The sequence below is a fragment of the Lepidothrix coronata genome, unplaced genomic scaffold (genome assembly GCF_001604755.1).
Source record: "Lepidothrix coronata isolate B3197 unplaced genomic scaffold, Lepidothrix_coronata-1.0 Scaffold23, whole genome shotgun sequence".
Classification (NCBI taxonomy): domain Eukaryota; kingdom Metazoa; phylum Chordata; class Aves; order Passeriformes; family Pipridae; genus Lepidothrix; species Lepidothrix coronata.
In genome coordinates, this window is record NW_016690203.1 from 1,727,994 (window position 1) to 1,743,554 (window position 15,561).

General features: G+C 40.7%; 1 protein-coding gene across 4 annotated transcripts in view; it reads right to left on the reverse strand.

Annotated features, from left to right (window-relative positions):
- LOC108494298 overlaps nt 1–14,839 on the reverse strand; it is a 192,121-nt gene extending 177,282 nt beyond the window's left edge. For all 4 annotated transcript variants that reach the window (XR_001873808.1, XM_017808657.1, XM_017808656.1 and 1 more), the window contains exon 1: nt 14,794–14,839. The gene's annotated coding sequence lies outside the window, so the exon portion shown is untranslated. The remainder of the gene's footprint in view (nt 1–14,793) is intronic.
- Nucleotides 14,840–15,561: the final 722 nt, after the last annotated feature.

The window sequence follows — 15,561 nt, forward strand, 5'->3', positions numbered from 1 at the left end:
ACTGATATCCAGCCAGTCCCCAAGTGGCTTTCACCCACACCCCTCACTTCAGTTTTATTGCTGGACATGACACCATATGTTATGGAATATTCCTTTGATCAGCTGGGGTCAGCTGTTCCAACTCTTTCCCCTCCTAACCTCTTGCATAGCCCCAGCCCACTCACTGATGGGGTGGTGTGAGAAGCAGAGAAGGTCTTGACACTCTGTAAGCACAGCTCACCAATAGATAAAACATCCCGGTTATCAACACTCCTATCACAAACCCAAAATATAGCCCCATAAAAGTTACTATAATGAAATTTAATCTCAGCCAAAACCAGTACATCATGTCATGCTGGTAATTCCTGTGGAAGTTGCAAATACCAAATTTTAGTTTCTGTGTCACCATTCCAATATTCCCATTCCCACCAAATTGAAAGCACCACACACTTCAGAGTCTAGCTTCAGAGCTGCTTATGGATAATCATCTCCTGATGAAGTCCCAGGGCTCATGTTTGAGAGTATTGAAATTTTTAGTGATCATCATCTGACAGTACTGGGAAAGGAGCAAAACCAGCCCCAGCCTGGACAAAAGGCTTTCCAGAATGGGATGACAAACTTCCACTCTTTCTTGCCAGGTTTTTTTGTTTTCTTTTTTTTTTTTTTTTGCACAGATGCCCACTGCAAAGCTTGGAAACAGCTCAGATCAAGACGGTAGCAGGCAGCGGGATTGGGGAATTGAGCACAGCAAGAAAATCATGCTCCTCATGGTCATCGTCAAGCCTAAATCTCTTTTTCCTCCAGTTTTCCTCTTGCAAAACAGGCACAATAATGTTCCTCATTACCCCCGTGACTCTAGCAGCCATGGTGAATTTCTACAGACCCCTCTGGATGCAACATCATGATACCAGGAACCTCAGCACTGTCACTGTCCTTGCTTCTCCCTTCCCAACCACATTCCAGTTCTTAACCAGCAAATAAAAAAGGTTTTTTTCATTACAGCAAGTCTTATGACTTGTAATTCTTAAATAACATGGCCTTCACATTACAGCAGAATGTTAGATGGAGGTACTGAGCTGTACATGAAATCCTAATATATATATATATACATATATGCGCTTTAGAGACAAAACCAGTGAATGATTTTGCTTGTGCAAAAAACGACATTGTAGTATCTATGGAGACATCATTTGCAAAGGTAAATAAAAAAATCTAAGTAGAATATACCATCAGTAAATATTTGTGACAACAGCCCCAACTTCTTCTTAAAAGTGTTTTAAAGTTTCCTCCCTAATTTATTTTCAGGGAGCAAATAGTTAATTTTGTGACTTCACTTTTTACTAGCTATAGATTTTAGCACTTCCTCATGAACTTCTACCATTCGTTTTCTGGTTTCTACTACTACTACAAAGAAAAGTAAAACAATCAGAAATTAGGGAATCCCTTTGTGGAATCTGCCTACAATTACTGGAGCATAGTTTTCTGAGAAAGTTTCCCTGCAAATAGCTCAGGTGATCTGCACTAGGAAAAATTCAGTTTTGTTGTTTATTAGTCACATATCAAAATTTCAAATATATTCATAAAAGTGTAATGTTAAAGGATCTCCTCCCTGAATTAAGCAAGAATATAAACAAGGATACACTGGAAAATACAAGAAAATGCATCTTGTAAAAGATATACTTGTTACATACATACCACTTCAGATATCAATACTGTTACTGACCAGTAGAGTTTTCTTTCAGTCAAAGAGACAGAAATCATACCATATGAGCAGTCCCAGAAGGAATACCTCTAGTGGTTTGGCTTGCCTCTGGCATGAGTTTCTGGATTAGTGTCATAGACGTGTCAGCACGAAACAACATAGGCTACTTGTTCATACATTACTCCTCCTTATATCACTCAGCGTGCCAGCTAACATTGACTATAGATGTACATCAATATATCCAACCCAGTGAGCGCAGTCCTCTGTCAGGTACAAGACATAACCACCAAGTACAAATGAAGGGAAACTGAGGTAATAGTGTTTATAACTGAGAAAGTGACACAAAATAGATACGGACTTAATAACACTGTTTACATACCACATACTACTAATTAGAAATGGCAGTTCTATAAAGACATATTTTTACTAATAAGCAAACAGAGTTGCAGCTTGGTTTTTAAGATCTAGTTAGCTGATAAGACTCAGACACACCCAGTCTGAAGTCTGTAGTGGTTTCCATTAGTTTTCAGTCAATAATAGCATGCTTGGCATGTTTTAGCAATTGGAATTCTGACTCCAAGATTTCAATTCTTGGACCAAATCTCCCTTTGAAATAAATGCTAGCAATGTTTCATTTACAACATCTAAAAAACAGCTACCTCAGGACCTTGAGCAAGCAAAGAATAGTCAAACATGACTTCTTCCAAATTCCTGCATTTTGGGATAAACAGTATGTCCAAGAGGCCCACAGCTGGTTTCTAACCAATGGAGTAGCTGTAAAACTGAGACACTCTCTGCATGACTTTCTCTGATACAGTAGAAGAGTCAGCAGCAATACCTTGACAGGTTCTCCTTGGTGACACAGCAGCTTAATAAGTTTCTGCCCTTTGCCCCCTTCTTCTCTCCAGCCATTCATTCCTGTCCCTGGGCTGCAGCTTCACTGCCATCTCATTGGGCTGATATCACTGTAGATCTAAGCCAGGTTAAAAATACCTGTCCCCAAAACACTTTCCTTTTTTATTATTTACCTTGAACCACTTCATTGGTCCTGCACGTAGCTGTGCCACCACAACCAGGGCACAACAAACTTCGTCAAGGAAAAAGATTATCCTTAAGTGAGCTTTCCCATTATAGAAAGTATATGCTGAAACTAGACCCCCATAACGACATTAAATTTCACTGTCAGTCCCATAAACTAAGAAAAATATTTATGTTCCTCCATCAGCAGAACAAAGCGAAAAACTGCACTGATTAACAGTGTGAGACCTAGAACAGAGTGTACTAGCAATTCCTTATTGCAATAGGTATAGCTAATTAAAAAGAAAAAACAAACAAATGAACAAACAAAAAAAAAACTTCACTGAGGTATCATGCAGCAAAGACTTGAGGATTTAGAACCAGAAAGGAGACATACTACCATGTGCAGCAGTCCAGCCTGTCTCCAGAGAGGATGTCCACACATAATGTGTCTTCTCACCTGTTCACTGCCTTGGAGAACAGTGGGGAAGCCCTGTTTGTTTCTCACCCACTGGCGTACAACTTGCTGCCCTACAGCAAGTTTGTTCAGTTTTGGGCTGGGACAGTCTGAAAGCTAAAAAGCGATGAATTTTCCTTTCCACACAGGGTAATCAAAAGTTTTTTGAGGCTGTAGTGATGTACTTACATTTTGATAGTTCGTCTTGGAAGAGCCAGTTTCACTTGAGAAGTAGGTACACTGAACCAGAAGAAACTGTTTTCTGACCATCACTTGCTTTGTTAGGAGAATGAGTGACATTTGGATTTCTTGGTTTTTGCTAGTTTGGGTCACACCCTATTGAAAAATAGCTTTTAATGTTGCATTTTTCACTACTTCAGAAAAGGATTTAAAGCATGTAATTTACTCATTTGAGACACTACAGTCTACAGGTTCATTGATTGCCTAGTTAGGGTTTGGGTTGGACAATTATGATAATTTAAAAACATATTACATATTAAGTGGAAGACATTAAATGAGAAGTAGATCTGTAATTTACATGTCTCAATCCTGAAAAATACACTTTATTTTCACATTAATTACTTTATTGAACGCAACAGAAGAACACATAAACTCACTTCCAACTGAGAACATTTGTAGTAAGAGAATGTGTGAAAATTTCTACAGAACTAAAAGACATGATTGCACTTCATTTTTTCTGATCACTCATCCTTCCTTCCTCCCTCCCTCACTCCCTTCCTCAAATATCAAATTAAGGAGGTAAGGAGCTCATTCTAGTATCTCTTCAGTGATTTCAGGTTGGTATAATTTCCCTGACTTGAGAGAACTGTTTCTCATTTGCTGAAGATGAAAGCAGCTTCAGATATTTATTTGCTGTAGGTGAAAGCAGTTTCAGATACTTACTTGTTGGTCAGTCACACTCTAAAAACTAAAAGCACTGAAATGTACATAAGATAGCTCAAATACTAAGTTCTTTTCCACCAGAAATTTCAGCATGATTTTTTTCTACCCTAAATAGCAGAGGGCTCGCTCATGCAAATGTTAACAGCAGACTTAAGACAAAGTTAAATAGGGTGCTGCTATAACATGAGATCATATATGCTTTCTTGTCACCCTAATTCATTCCTGTTCATTTACTGACTGGGGATTAGCTATTTAACAGAATCAAAAAAATTATAATTGACAGATGAAAAATTCTTACCAGCGGCAATTTGCTACTGCTTTTGCTTCAAATGAAACCCGTGCTGGCCTGGTTTAATACATACCACAATGGGGGTCACAGATTGCTTAGTGGAGTAGTATTAACATCCAGCTATTAATAAGTAGCAACTTTTTAGATCAGACTGATTTTGTCAATGCAGATGGTTCCAGCACAGACTATATGATGCTGTGCAGAAGTCAAATGATGTATGGAGCCCACTGGAATCAATGAGAAGACTACTGTTAGGTCTGAAAAACTTTAGAGTATGCTGTCAACACTACACAAGTCCCATTCAAAAAGTAGGGACAACTAGAAATCTCAGGAAATCCATAGAAGCTGGTAGAAACTGCAGAAGTGACCTTTGTGAAGTACCAATACTAACACAGAGGATAGGTTGGACAATGATTGACAAGAATTACTTATATAGCATGTTTATTTTAGGTGACACTTTCTTGTGGGTTTTTCTCATGATAGCTGAAAATATTAAAATAAACATCTCTGGTTTACTTCCACCCCTATAAAGTCAATTCACCTCCTAAACTGTTAACACCAAAACTAAATGACAATTTGTATAAGGTTATGTTAAACTGTCGTAGGTTCAAACTTCAGAAGATTGTTGAAAGGGTTAACACAGCTGTGATCTGCAAGCAAGTAGATGATTATGCACAGTGCCACCACACCTCATCAAATCAGAACTTGGAAGAAACCTTGAGCAGATCTTCCATTTCATTCCATTTGACCAAAACCCATGGTTTTCCTCTGTACTTGAGACCTCACAGAAAGGTGGTAGTACTAAAACGTAAAATATAGTGCTTAAAACGCCCCTTTCAGGCCCTGGCTCACTGATGTGCTCTTCCTAGTCAAGACTTAGCATGTTGCAATTGGAAATTGTATTACAAGAGGCTCTTTGTCTCAGAATAGGTGGATTAATTATTTTTCATTTTTGACTCATGAATCACAAAGGAATGACATTTGATTTTGAAGTTATTGATATGCTCATAGGTTAAGTTTGAGCCTTTGGATAGTTACTTTTAATACTTTATACTTTGGTGAAGGTAATCTTTAAGCTGAAAAAGCAAGGCGTCTTCTTTCTTAAGATTCCTTTTTTTCCCCTTCCCTCCTTCCCCCCTTTTCTAATGTCTGAATTAAGAATGTAAAATCTTGTCTTTCAAGAGGTTTTGTAGATGCTTCCAGAGCAATGGAGAGCTGGATTAGGAAATATCTTCATCTGTTGAATGAGTGAAGCTGATGGATCTTTCACATCCATTCTTCCAACTGGTTATTGGGTGTTTCAGTTAATCGACACCACAGAAAACAAAACAAAGATGATTACAGGAGTTTATGCTGCAGTAAGCTGTGTGTGGGCAAGCCACTCCTCTGGCAAAATCCAGCAGTACTCTGTAAGATCCCAAAAGTCTTCTGCAATAGCATGACTGCAGAACTATGGGCTGAATATAACATGGAGCCCATCCTCTAACTGCCTGGCCATACACAATTCCTTCAGCCACATAACTGTATCAGATGAACAGCTTGTGAATGTCAGTTTATGTGAATAATAAGGTGTCGTGCTTTAACCCCAGTCAGCAGCCAAGGCCCACGCAGCTGCTCACTCACTTCCCCACCAGTAGGATCAGGGAGAGAATTGGAAGGGTAAAAGCCAGAAAACTAATGGGTTCAGATAAAGACAGTTTAATAGGCAAAGCAAAAGCTGCACACACAAGCAAAGCAAAAAGGAGTTCGCTGCTTCCCATGGGCAAAAAGCTGTTCAGCCAACTCCAGAAGAGCAAGGCCCATCACACATAATGGTTACTTGGGAAGACAAATACCATCACTCCAAACATCCCCTCCAGCCTCCTTCTTCCCCCCAACTTTACATACTGAGCATGATATCCTACGGTATGGAATATTCCTTTGGTCTGCTGGGGTCAGCTGTCCTGGCTGTGTCTCCTCCCAACTTTCCATGCATCCTCAGTCTCCTTGCCAACATGGCAGTACAAAAAGCAGAAAAGGCCTTGGCTCTATGCAAACACCTCTCAGCAATAACAAAATCATCTCTATATTATCATCACTGTGTTCAGCACAAATCCAAACCACAGCCCTATACTAGCCACTGTGAAGAAAATTGACTCTACTCCAGCCAAAACCAGCACGTAAGGAAAATCTAGGCATTAAAGCTTGCCTTTAACTTTGAGAGCTTATTTATTTCCCTTGTACTGAATCATGACAACTTCTCTGAGACAGCAATAAATATCATACTAGTACTGGCCCTCAGTAGCACACTATAAACTTCCTAGAACTTTATCCTGCCCTAAATGCCAACAAACCAGACCTATCTATGGTATTTGGCTAGAGATTCTGAAGTCCATATTTTTGCATGGAAGGAAAGTATGTCAAGTCTTTAAGGTCATGGTTTTATGATGCTAACAATGACGCTTCACTATATTGACTCCTTTTTTTCCATCAGACATTTACAATAACAGCGGTACAGAAAAACAACAAGACAGCTCAGAAACAAGAGTCTTCTTGGTCATTCCATCAGCAAAAACAGCAGGTATTTGTTTTGTCCTCTTACGAGAGTTATAACCACTTTGTAGTCTTTAATAAAGAGTTCAAAGATGGGTTCACCTTAACAAAAAGATGGACCCAGATTCACCACCCCATGTATCCCACAACAAAGCATATGCCAACATTCAGTGTGTTAAAAGCACTAATGTTTTGTTTTTCCTCCTCTCCCTTCCCCAGGGAGAAAAATCACAGGAAGGTGGTACATTTCAGGAACTGAGATATTCTACTTGGACCAAATTCACTTCTTGCCTTTGATTCAGGTTCACTGTGTAATCTTGGACATGTCCCCAAGCTTAACTGATAAGATTAGTGGACAGCATGAGTATACAAACTGGGAAAGTCTAGGTCAAGCTGTCCAGAGTGGGGGACTTGTTTCAAACCCTTAGAGTCTGTCATGCCTGAATCAGAGACTAGATTTTGAAATAACCACTGGGAATGCATCCTTGCACTAAAGCCATTCCCTGGAGGATAACCTGCTTTGACAGTGTAGGGAAAAGGTGCAGGAAAGAAAAGGAAAGCTCTACCCCAGCATAATTGGCTCAGCACAGGATCTGAGTTGTCCCTCACAGCACCATCCTTGCACCTGAGCCCAACTGCTGGAGTCATTGGTTTCCTGTGCTGAGGGAAAGGTATTTTTAGAAATTAAATTTGAGATGAGAAGGGAAGTAACCTAAAGAGTTTCAGCAATATAAAATCTTTTCTGTAGTTACAATGAAGAGAGAACCTATCTGGCATCCTTCAAAAAAATCTCAACCTATAAGCTCCCATCTGGGTGCAAGCTGACCAGGAACACGCAGTCCCCATTCTCCTGAAACATGCAAGGTAATTACATGAGTCTCCATGTGAAGTCTATACTTCATACCCTATTCATCCACTAAGAAACAGCTTCCTTTGGCACACAGGCAACAGGGACAAGCTGGTTTCATACCAGGGTGTCAAAGAATTTGCTTCAGGTTGGACCATGAATGTTCAGTCTTGACGCTGACAAGATGCCTCGAGAGCAGCTTCCTTCACACCATCTGCAAATCATGCTACTGCATATACTGAATACACTGAACACTTTCCAGCACTGAGCCCAGGGGCACAGTTTGTATCTCAGCATGCCCAAGTGAGGAAGATCTACTGCAGTGTCCTAGACCAACATCACTACAGGTGCAGAAAGTTACTAAACACAAGCAGCTGCTTTATATAACACAAGGATATTTGAAAGGGGCAGTGAAGGAAATTGAGAAATAATGTGTGGGTGTGAAACATGTTGCACGATCATGGATATAAAAAGGGAGGCCATATGAAACCCAATCAGATAGGGCTTTGTATCAGCAGTAAATTTTCATGTTCTTACATGAAGAAGTTGTAGGTGACAGGAGGAAAACAAGTGGATGTTGAGAGGGATCTTGTGCCAGGTCTTCAGCCTCCATAGGCTGTTACCCACATTTTTCAGTAGAGCTACATCATTCCATACTCATAGAGGATAAGTCTCTGATTTGTGGGGAAAACTTTTTGACTTTTTTTTTTAATGCATTTTCTCCCAGCAATTGTACAATTCAAGAGAGTGTACTTCAAACCCCAAACATCACAGGCTGCTAGTAATGATTATCCCATAACACCATGTTGAGTTAAACCTCTGTTTGCATTTCAAAAAATTATAGAATGTTTTGGGTTGGAAGGGACCTTAAAGATTATCTAGTTCCATCCCCACTGCCATGGGCAGGGACACCCTCAATTAGATCAGGTTGCTCAAAGCCCTGTCCAACCTGGCCTTGAACACTCTCAGTGACGGAGCATCCACAACTGCTCTGGGAAACCTGTTCCAGTGCCTCACCTCAATGTCAGTAAAGAATTTATTTCTGATATCTAATCTAAATCCACCTTCTTTCAGTTTAAAGCCATTTCCTCTTCTCCTATCACCACAACCCTTTGTAAAAAGTGCCTTCCAGCTCTCCTGTGGGCCTCTTCGGGAACTGGAAGGCTGCTCTAAGGTCTCCCCAGAGCCCTCTCTTCTCCAGGCTGAACAACTCCAATGCTTTCAGCCTGTCTTCATAGGAGAGGTGCTCCAGCCCTCTGATCATCTTCATGGCCCTCATCTGGACTCACTCCAACAGGTCCTTTCTTATATTGGGGGGCCCAGAATTGGACACAGTAACCAGGTTGGTGTCATGAGAGCTGAGTAGAGGGGTAGAATCCCCTCCCTTGACCAGCTGGTCACGCTTCTTCTGATGTAGCCCAGGATGCTGTTGGTCTTCTGGGCTGTGAAAACACATTGTTCAGTCATGTTTGAGCTTCTTGCCAACAACACCTCTAAGTCCTTCTCCTTAGGGCTGCTCTCGATGCATTTTCCACCCAGCCCATATTTGTGCTTGGGAGTGTCCTGATGCAACTGCAGGACCTGATACTCAGCCTTGTCGAACTTCATGAGGTTTGCACCGGGCCATCTGTCAAGATTTTCAAGTCAAGGTCACTCTGGATGGCATCCCTTCCTTCCAACGTGTCAACCACACTACAGAGTTTGGTGCCATTGGCAAACCTGCTGAGAGTGCCCTCAATCCCATTACCCATGGGGCCAATAAAAATATTTAACAGTGCTGGTCCCAACACCAACCCTTGAGGAACGCCACTTGTCACTTGCAGAATCAATACTTTGCTCCTACTTGTTCCTGGTCCTATGCAATTGTATTTCAACTAAGAGACTAACAACACAGAGTGTGTTTACAGAGTTATATTTAAATATTTTTATATATAAAAGTTAACTAAAGCCAAAGTGAAAATGAAGGATAAAGATCTTTCTCTTTCCTTTGTACTGTTGCCATTAATACTGTAAGTTGTTTCTCAAATACTAGCCAAAAAATTGACTCATTTGGGAACTAGTCAAACCTGTGCTCCTGGTTTTCCAGTAAAAATTGTCACATGTTAGAAGACTCAAATCTTCTCAGGTCCTCCTTCTACCTCTTGTCCGTCATTATCCCAGATTAATGCCTGTGCCTTCTTTGTTCTGCAATGGCCGTTGCTGGTAGTTTTGAAAAAAAAAGTATTTTGCTGTACCACATGTTGAGAAATGCATGCCAGCAACCATCCTTCTCATTTAAATTACCACAGAGCAGTCATATCACGCTGTTTTCTCTGGATCATTTGTGCAATGTCAGGTAAGGCAGGATGTGAATCAGCCATGACTCGATTCAGAAGTAGGACTCCGAAATCTTCTGGTTTCAATTTACTTTGGGAATTCGTGGGACTGACAGATAAAGGAACGTGAACCAAGAGAAATTTAATACCTGCTCTAAATCTTGGTCTTATACAATGCCCCTATGTATCCCTTCCTCAGAAGGCATTGATCCCCTAGTCCTCTGAGGGGTAAAGGAGAATAGGGAAACTGATTTTCCCTCCATTTCTATTCCCCTATTTTCATGGCTCCACAGAAGAAATCTCCCTTTCCTCCATCTCCAGGCTGTTTAGCATTAGAAAGCAATCGGTCTGTGAGCAACACCTAGAACAACTCTTCCCAGATGGGAGATCACATCTCCTCTTTCTCTTCTAGCAAGGGTAGCTTAGAAACCACCTTGTCATGAACCATGCCTCAGGTTCCACTTGAGACAAAAGCTCATTATATTTTGCCTAAGGAAACTCTGGATGTCCTGTGCTCTGAAAGATGGCTTGGGGGCCTTATACTTAAAAAAAAAAAAAAAAAAGAGAACCCTGCTTAGAGTTCCTTATCTCAGAGATACACACAAGCATATGCTAAAGTCTTGACCAAGGCCATGGACAGTTACATCTCTTATATATTTGTAAGTTTAATATAAAACCATAAGACATACCTGTCCACATATCTTTAGCTTAGAAAGTAATTTTTTCATATTAGTTGGATGATATCACAGACTCTCTTACACAGTGTGGTGAACATGAATGAATTTCATAGCACTAAGTTTCATAAAATTGTACTTATTCTAGCATGACTTGCTTATGGATGACAGATACATCCACATTTTAATCCTCTGCTATTCCTGGAAACAAAGAGCATATTCCTTTATCAATTACACTAATCCAAACTAATCTTTTCATGGAATACTTGGCATTAAGAGAAAATATTTATATCTAAAATAAGCAAGATGATCCATTTCTATTCCCTATATTGTTTTAGCTTACTGGGTCCCTTGCACTAGTTTTCCTTAGACTGACATGACTCACAAATGGCTTTTCAAATACAATTTTTCCATATGCACCTACGTGCACGAGTGGACCCCCCAGATGATGAAACAACTTCAAAGAGGGGACAGAATGATCGGAGAGGAGAGAAATATTTGAAGAGCTGGGAGCAGATAACCTTTTAGGACTGTTCCCACAATTTTGGCAGGTAAATGTGTCTGATATGAGCACTTCAGTCATGCACAGATAGATGACACATTTGTGTGTGGGCAGAGGATGAAATTGGGTGTGGACTGCGTGCCTCTGCAATGGATACAGTGATAGGTCTAACACAGCACCAGAAACACTGAGTCATCTGTTCAGAGCTTAGAGTTCTTCATCATTTTCCCTTTATCACATGGAAAAATCCTGGCTGGGTTGCCTGCAAATTTATCCTTGCTGGCTGGGGCCCAATCTGAGAGAAAGACCAACAGACAGCAGGGTTTAGACACACTTGGAAAACTCCCCAAAGTCCACTGATTCATGTAAAAAGAGATTGTATACCCTCACGATAATACCAAGCACTCAGAACAGTTATTTTGTCTCTTTCATCCTCTTATAGAATGAGCATAGCTGAAAATAAACAGTCTTGTAAGTATCTTAAGTATCTTTGAAGAATTGAACTCAGAGGCAATTGGAAAAACCCAAGCGTACAACCTGTCGTATGGAAGTGTGTAGAAAGGAAGTGATATCTAATTTGGGGCAATAATCACTGTGATCACCTTAGATGCTGACAGTGAGTAAACATTTCTATATTCTGAAATCATGCCCAGCATCACTATCACATTATCTTTGGCTTACCTTTTCAACACAAATTGGTAAATTAACTATATGCCAACAAACCCAATGGCATGATGGCAGACAAGAACTCCCTTATCCTCAAAGCAAAAACACAACTGTAGCCAGTCATAACAGCCTGAGCCAAAGAAAACCTCAGGAAATCTTATGAAGAAGTGAAAATATTGCAGAATAATACCACAAACAGGATAGCTGCAGTTCCTTTACTTCTTGTACTATCTCGTAAGACTACGATATAAACCTGGTGCATATAAATATTTCTGCTGTAGGAAGTAAGAAAAAATATGTTGTTACTATATAATTTCCAGATGAAGGTCTTGACCACACATGCTGTCAAGTGAGAAGCATTATAGAAGGGGTATTATATGTAGCAGAGGAATTATATTACCCACACCACTTACAAGAGCAGGGGAAAAAAGGTAGTGCTTACTAGAATAGGTATTGTTTTCAGTTCTCCTACCAGCAGATAAAGCATATACGTGCTATGGCAAGAACAGATTGTAGGGGACGAGCAAGCAGAGGAGTGTCTAATTAGCCCCTCTAGTCAAGGAGCAACTGATCGAATATGCCAAGCTCAGGGCTCTAGGCTGGATGTCATGCCTATCTTTATGTCCAGTCCTTCTCCTTCTGCTGTCACTCAGAAGTGGCTTCAACATCAGTAAAACCTTTTGGATCAGATCCCATAGATAATGCTAGTATCCAACTCCTCTCTTAACATCTGGCTTTGTAATAATCTTAATTGGTAATCAGGTTCTTGGAAAATGGTTTGTCTGTTGAAGAAAGCAAAGTTTCTACTAGAGCTTAGAGAGAATAACAGATTATCTACTTCCTGCCTAACACAGAATTTCTTTTTCTTTTCTCCAAAACAGCTGGAGACCACCACCATGGGAGACAGGGAACTGAACTGGATGAATTCTGAATCTAACAAAATCACAATTTCTATTCTCCCTAAAAGGCATGATCGAACGATTAATGATGAGAGTGCACCGTAACTGAGATATAAGCTGATCCCAGAAAGTGAGTCAAACCTGAAAGTTCAACAGCACAGATTTTCATATTGATACCAAAGATCAATTTGGTCAGAAGGCTCCTAAAACAGAAGTCAAGGTGAATGACTAAAATCTGGGTAGACAGGATTCTGCAGGAGTCATCAGATAAAATCGGTTAAAAATGTAGTTTGTTACACAAGTCAGCCAGCCAGCTACATGTCACAACAGTGGTACCCCCAAAAATGCAAACCCCAGCTGCATGTAAATAGACAGTTCAGTTCTTCACATACACCCTAGCTGCCTCTTATTAGCATGAAGCCTACGTGTATTATCATGGTTTGTAGAGGTCTGACAATAGAAACCCAAGCAATGTTATCTCAAGGATTCCTTGTGCCCCCCAGGCGCTCTCTGTGCCCTCCACTGCCTTTGCACAGCAGCTGGACCATAAGCTGACTGCAAAGGGAGCTGCCTTTTGTTCTGTTTGCAGAAAACGTGTGAGTGACGACAACAATAGGAATAATAAATACAGATGGTATTACGCACACATGCAAACATCCCTGCAGAAAATTCAGCCATAGGGTGAATACCAAAATTTTACTTGTCACTTAGCTATTTATAAAATCAAAGAGACTTAAAAATAGCAAAAATTACTTATCCTTGCCAAAACCATCTCCCAGAGTGGACAGCCCCAGGGGTTGAGATCTGAGCTCTGATCCAAACAGCAGTGGTACCTCCCCAGCGGGGAATTCCCAAAACAGGAAAGATACCCCAGAGCTGACACAAAGCCAATAGATTTGGCTCCCACGCCAGACTTCCTTCAGCTGTCAAGTCAAGCGTATCATGGTTAAAAAATCTGCTGTGCTGTGGCTATTTCCTACTGGAGCTGTGGTGGGCTGGGCAGAGACAAGAGGAGCTCAAGGGCTCTTTTGATCATCCCTGGCCCAAGATCAGAAATATGCACCCAGCCCCATCCTCTCCAGTGGCATCCAGCACTGCACAGCAGTGCAGACAAGGTCTTTTATCAGTCCCTATAAGCTTTCTACCACCCTTTCTGCAGTAATGCTTATATGGCATTACTCAGCAGTTCATCTGTTGCTCTGCTGGATGAACCACTCTCCTTGTCACCACTCCCCTCAGAGCCATATCTGTGAAGTCATCTTTTGCTTCTAAGGTACGAGAAACATCCTTTTGGGGTCAGCACCCTGCTGGGGATTATAAGCATGCAAACTGAAGTTTAAACTAGTCCATGCATTACTGAGTATATTACCCCATCTGCAAGTGATGGGGTAAGCCCTCAGGAGGCATGATTTTATCTGATATAAGAGTGGGCAGAGAGCGGTCTGCAAGCTGTTCTGGACCAATATAGACCCAGGCTTTAAAAGTCCCATGTGATTAAACAATGACTCATGGCTGATTTCTGCCTTGCCTTTCAACACTCACCACTGCTTTACATCCTTAGCATTGCTAGAGCACAACAGAAGATCACAAAAAGGTAATAGAAGATCACAAAAAGGTAACAGAAGCGAACAACATTAGTTTATAACACATCATAGCTCACTCAGCCTCTGTACAATACAGAAAATCTTGAGGTAGCAAGTATTTTATGGCTTCTTAAAATAAAATATAAACAGAACTCAAGTATTTTTTTTACGCCACCTGTAAAAAAAAATTAATTGGAGGAGCATAAGCAGAACATTAGCAGGCTATTTTAAAAACCTTCATTGGGTTCTTTTGCACCCAAGTCTATTCAAAAGAGTTCATGTAAACATATGAATATGTAGCAATACTGAGATGCACATATCTACATATGTGTATAAATATGCAGTAGAGCATTCCTCTACTGTGGCATCCTTTTAATATGGCATCATTTTAAAATCCTTCATGAGTTGAGAGACAGACCCAGCCTTACCTTCTTAATTCCCAGCTTCTCTTCACCTTTTGAAACTGAATCCTCCTTGCTGTCTCTATGGTGACAGTGACGTCCACATCCCCCTGATGAGATGGCTGCTGGCACGCACATCAGGTGCCAGAGCAAATCAGTCAGCACTGGAAACCTCTCCAGCTCCTCCATGGGACATAATGCTCTTCTCCAGAACTCAGTCTGACAAACAATCTGGTAAAGAAAACAGTGTTAAGCCACCATCTCATGCCTAAAAGAGTGGGAAAATGGGTCTAAATATGGGCTCTAAAACCCTTTTTTATTTTTCTCTTCAATCATAATTACTGCTACTTGGGAAATAAATGTGATAGCACTGCTATTAAAGAGTGTATCTGGATAACCTACACAGAATGAACTAATTAAAGGTAATTTCTCCCAAAGGGTTTGAGAGTGAGAAGATATTTGTGTCATGAAGTAGAAGTAGCTGATAAGCAGCATGATGAAAATCTCCTGCAATGTCCATCCACCTGGCACATGGAACCAGCAGTGACAGAAGAATGCTTCTTGGCTCATGGTTAGTGGAGAGAGGAGCAAGAGAAGAGATTTTTATCAAGTGCTAAGTGAAGAGCAGCAGGTGGGACCTGCAAAGGTGTGCCTTTCAGGCAGCCACAGAAGGTGGCTCCAATGACTTTCTCTTCTTAGGAGAGAAACATTGAGTCACTGGGGTTACAAAACACCAACTATTATGCACAGTCCTTGTTATATTTTATGATTTATATACCTAGCTGTTGAAACACA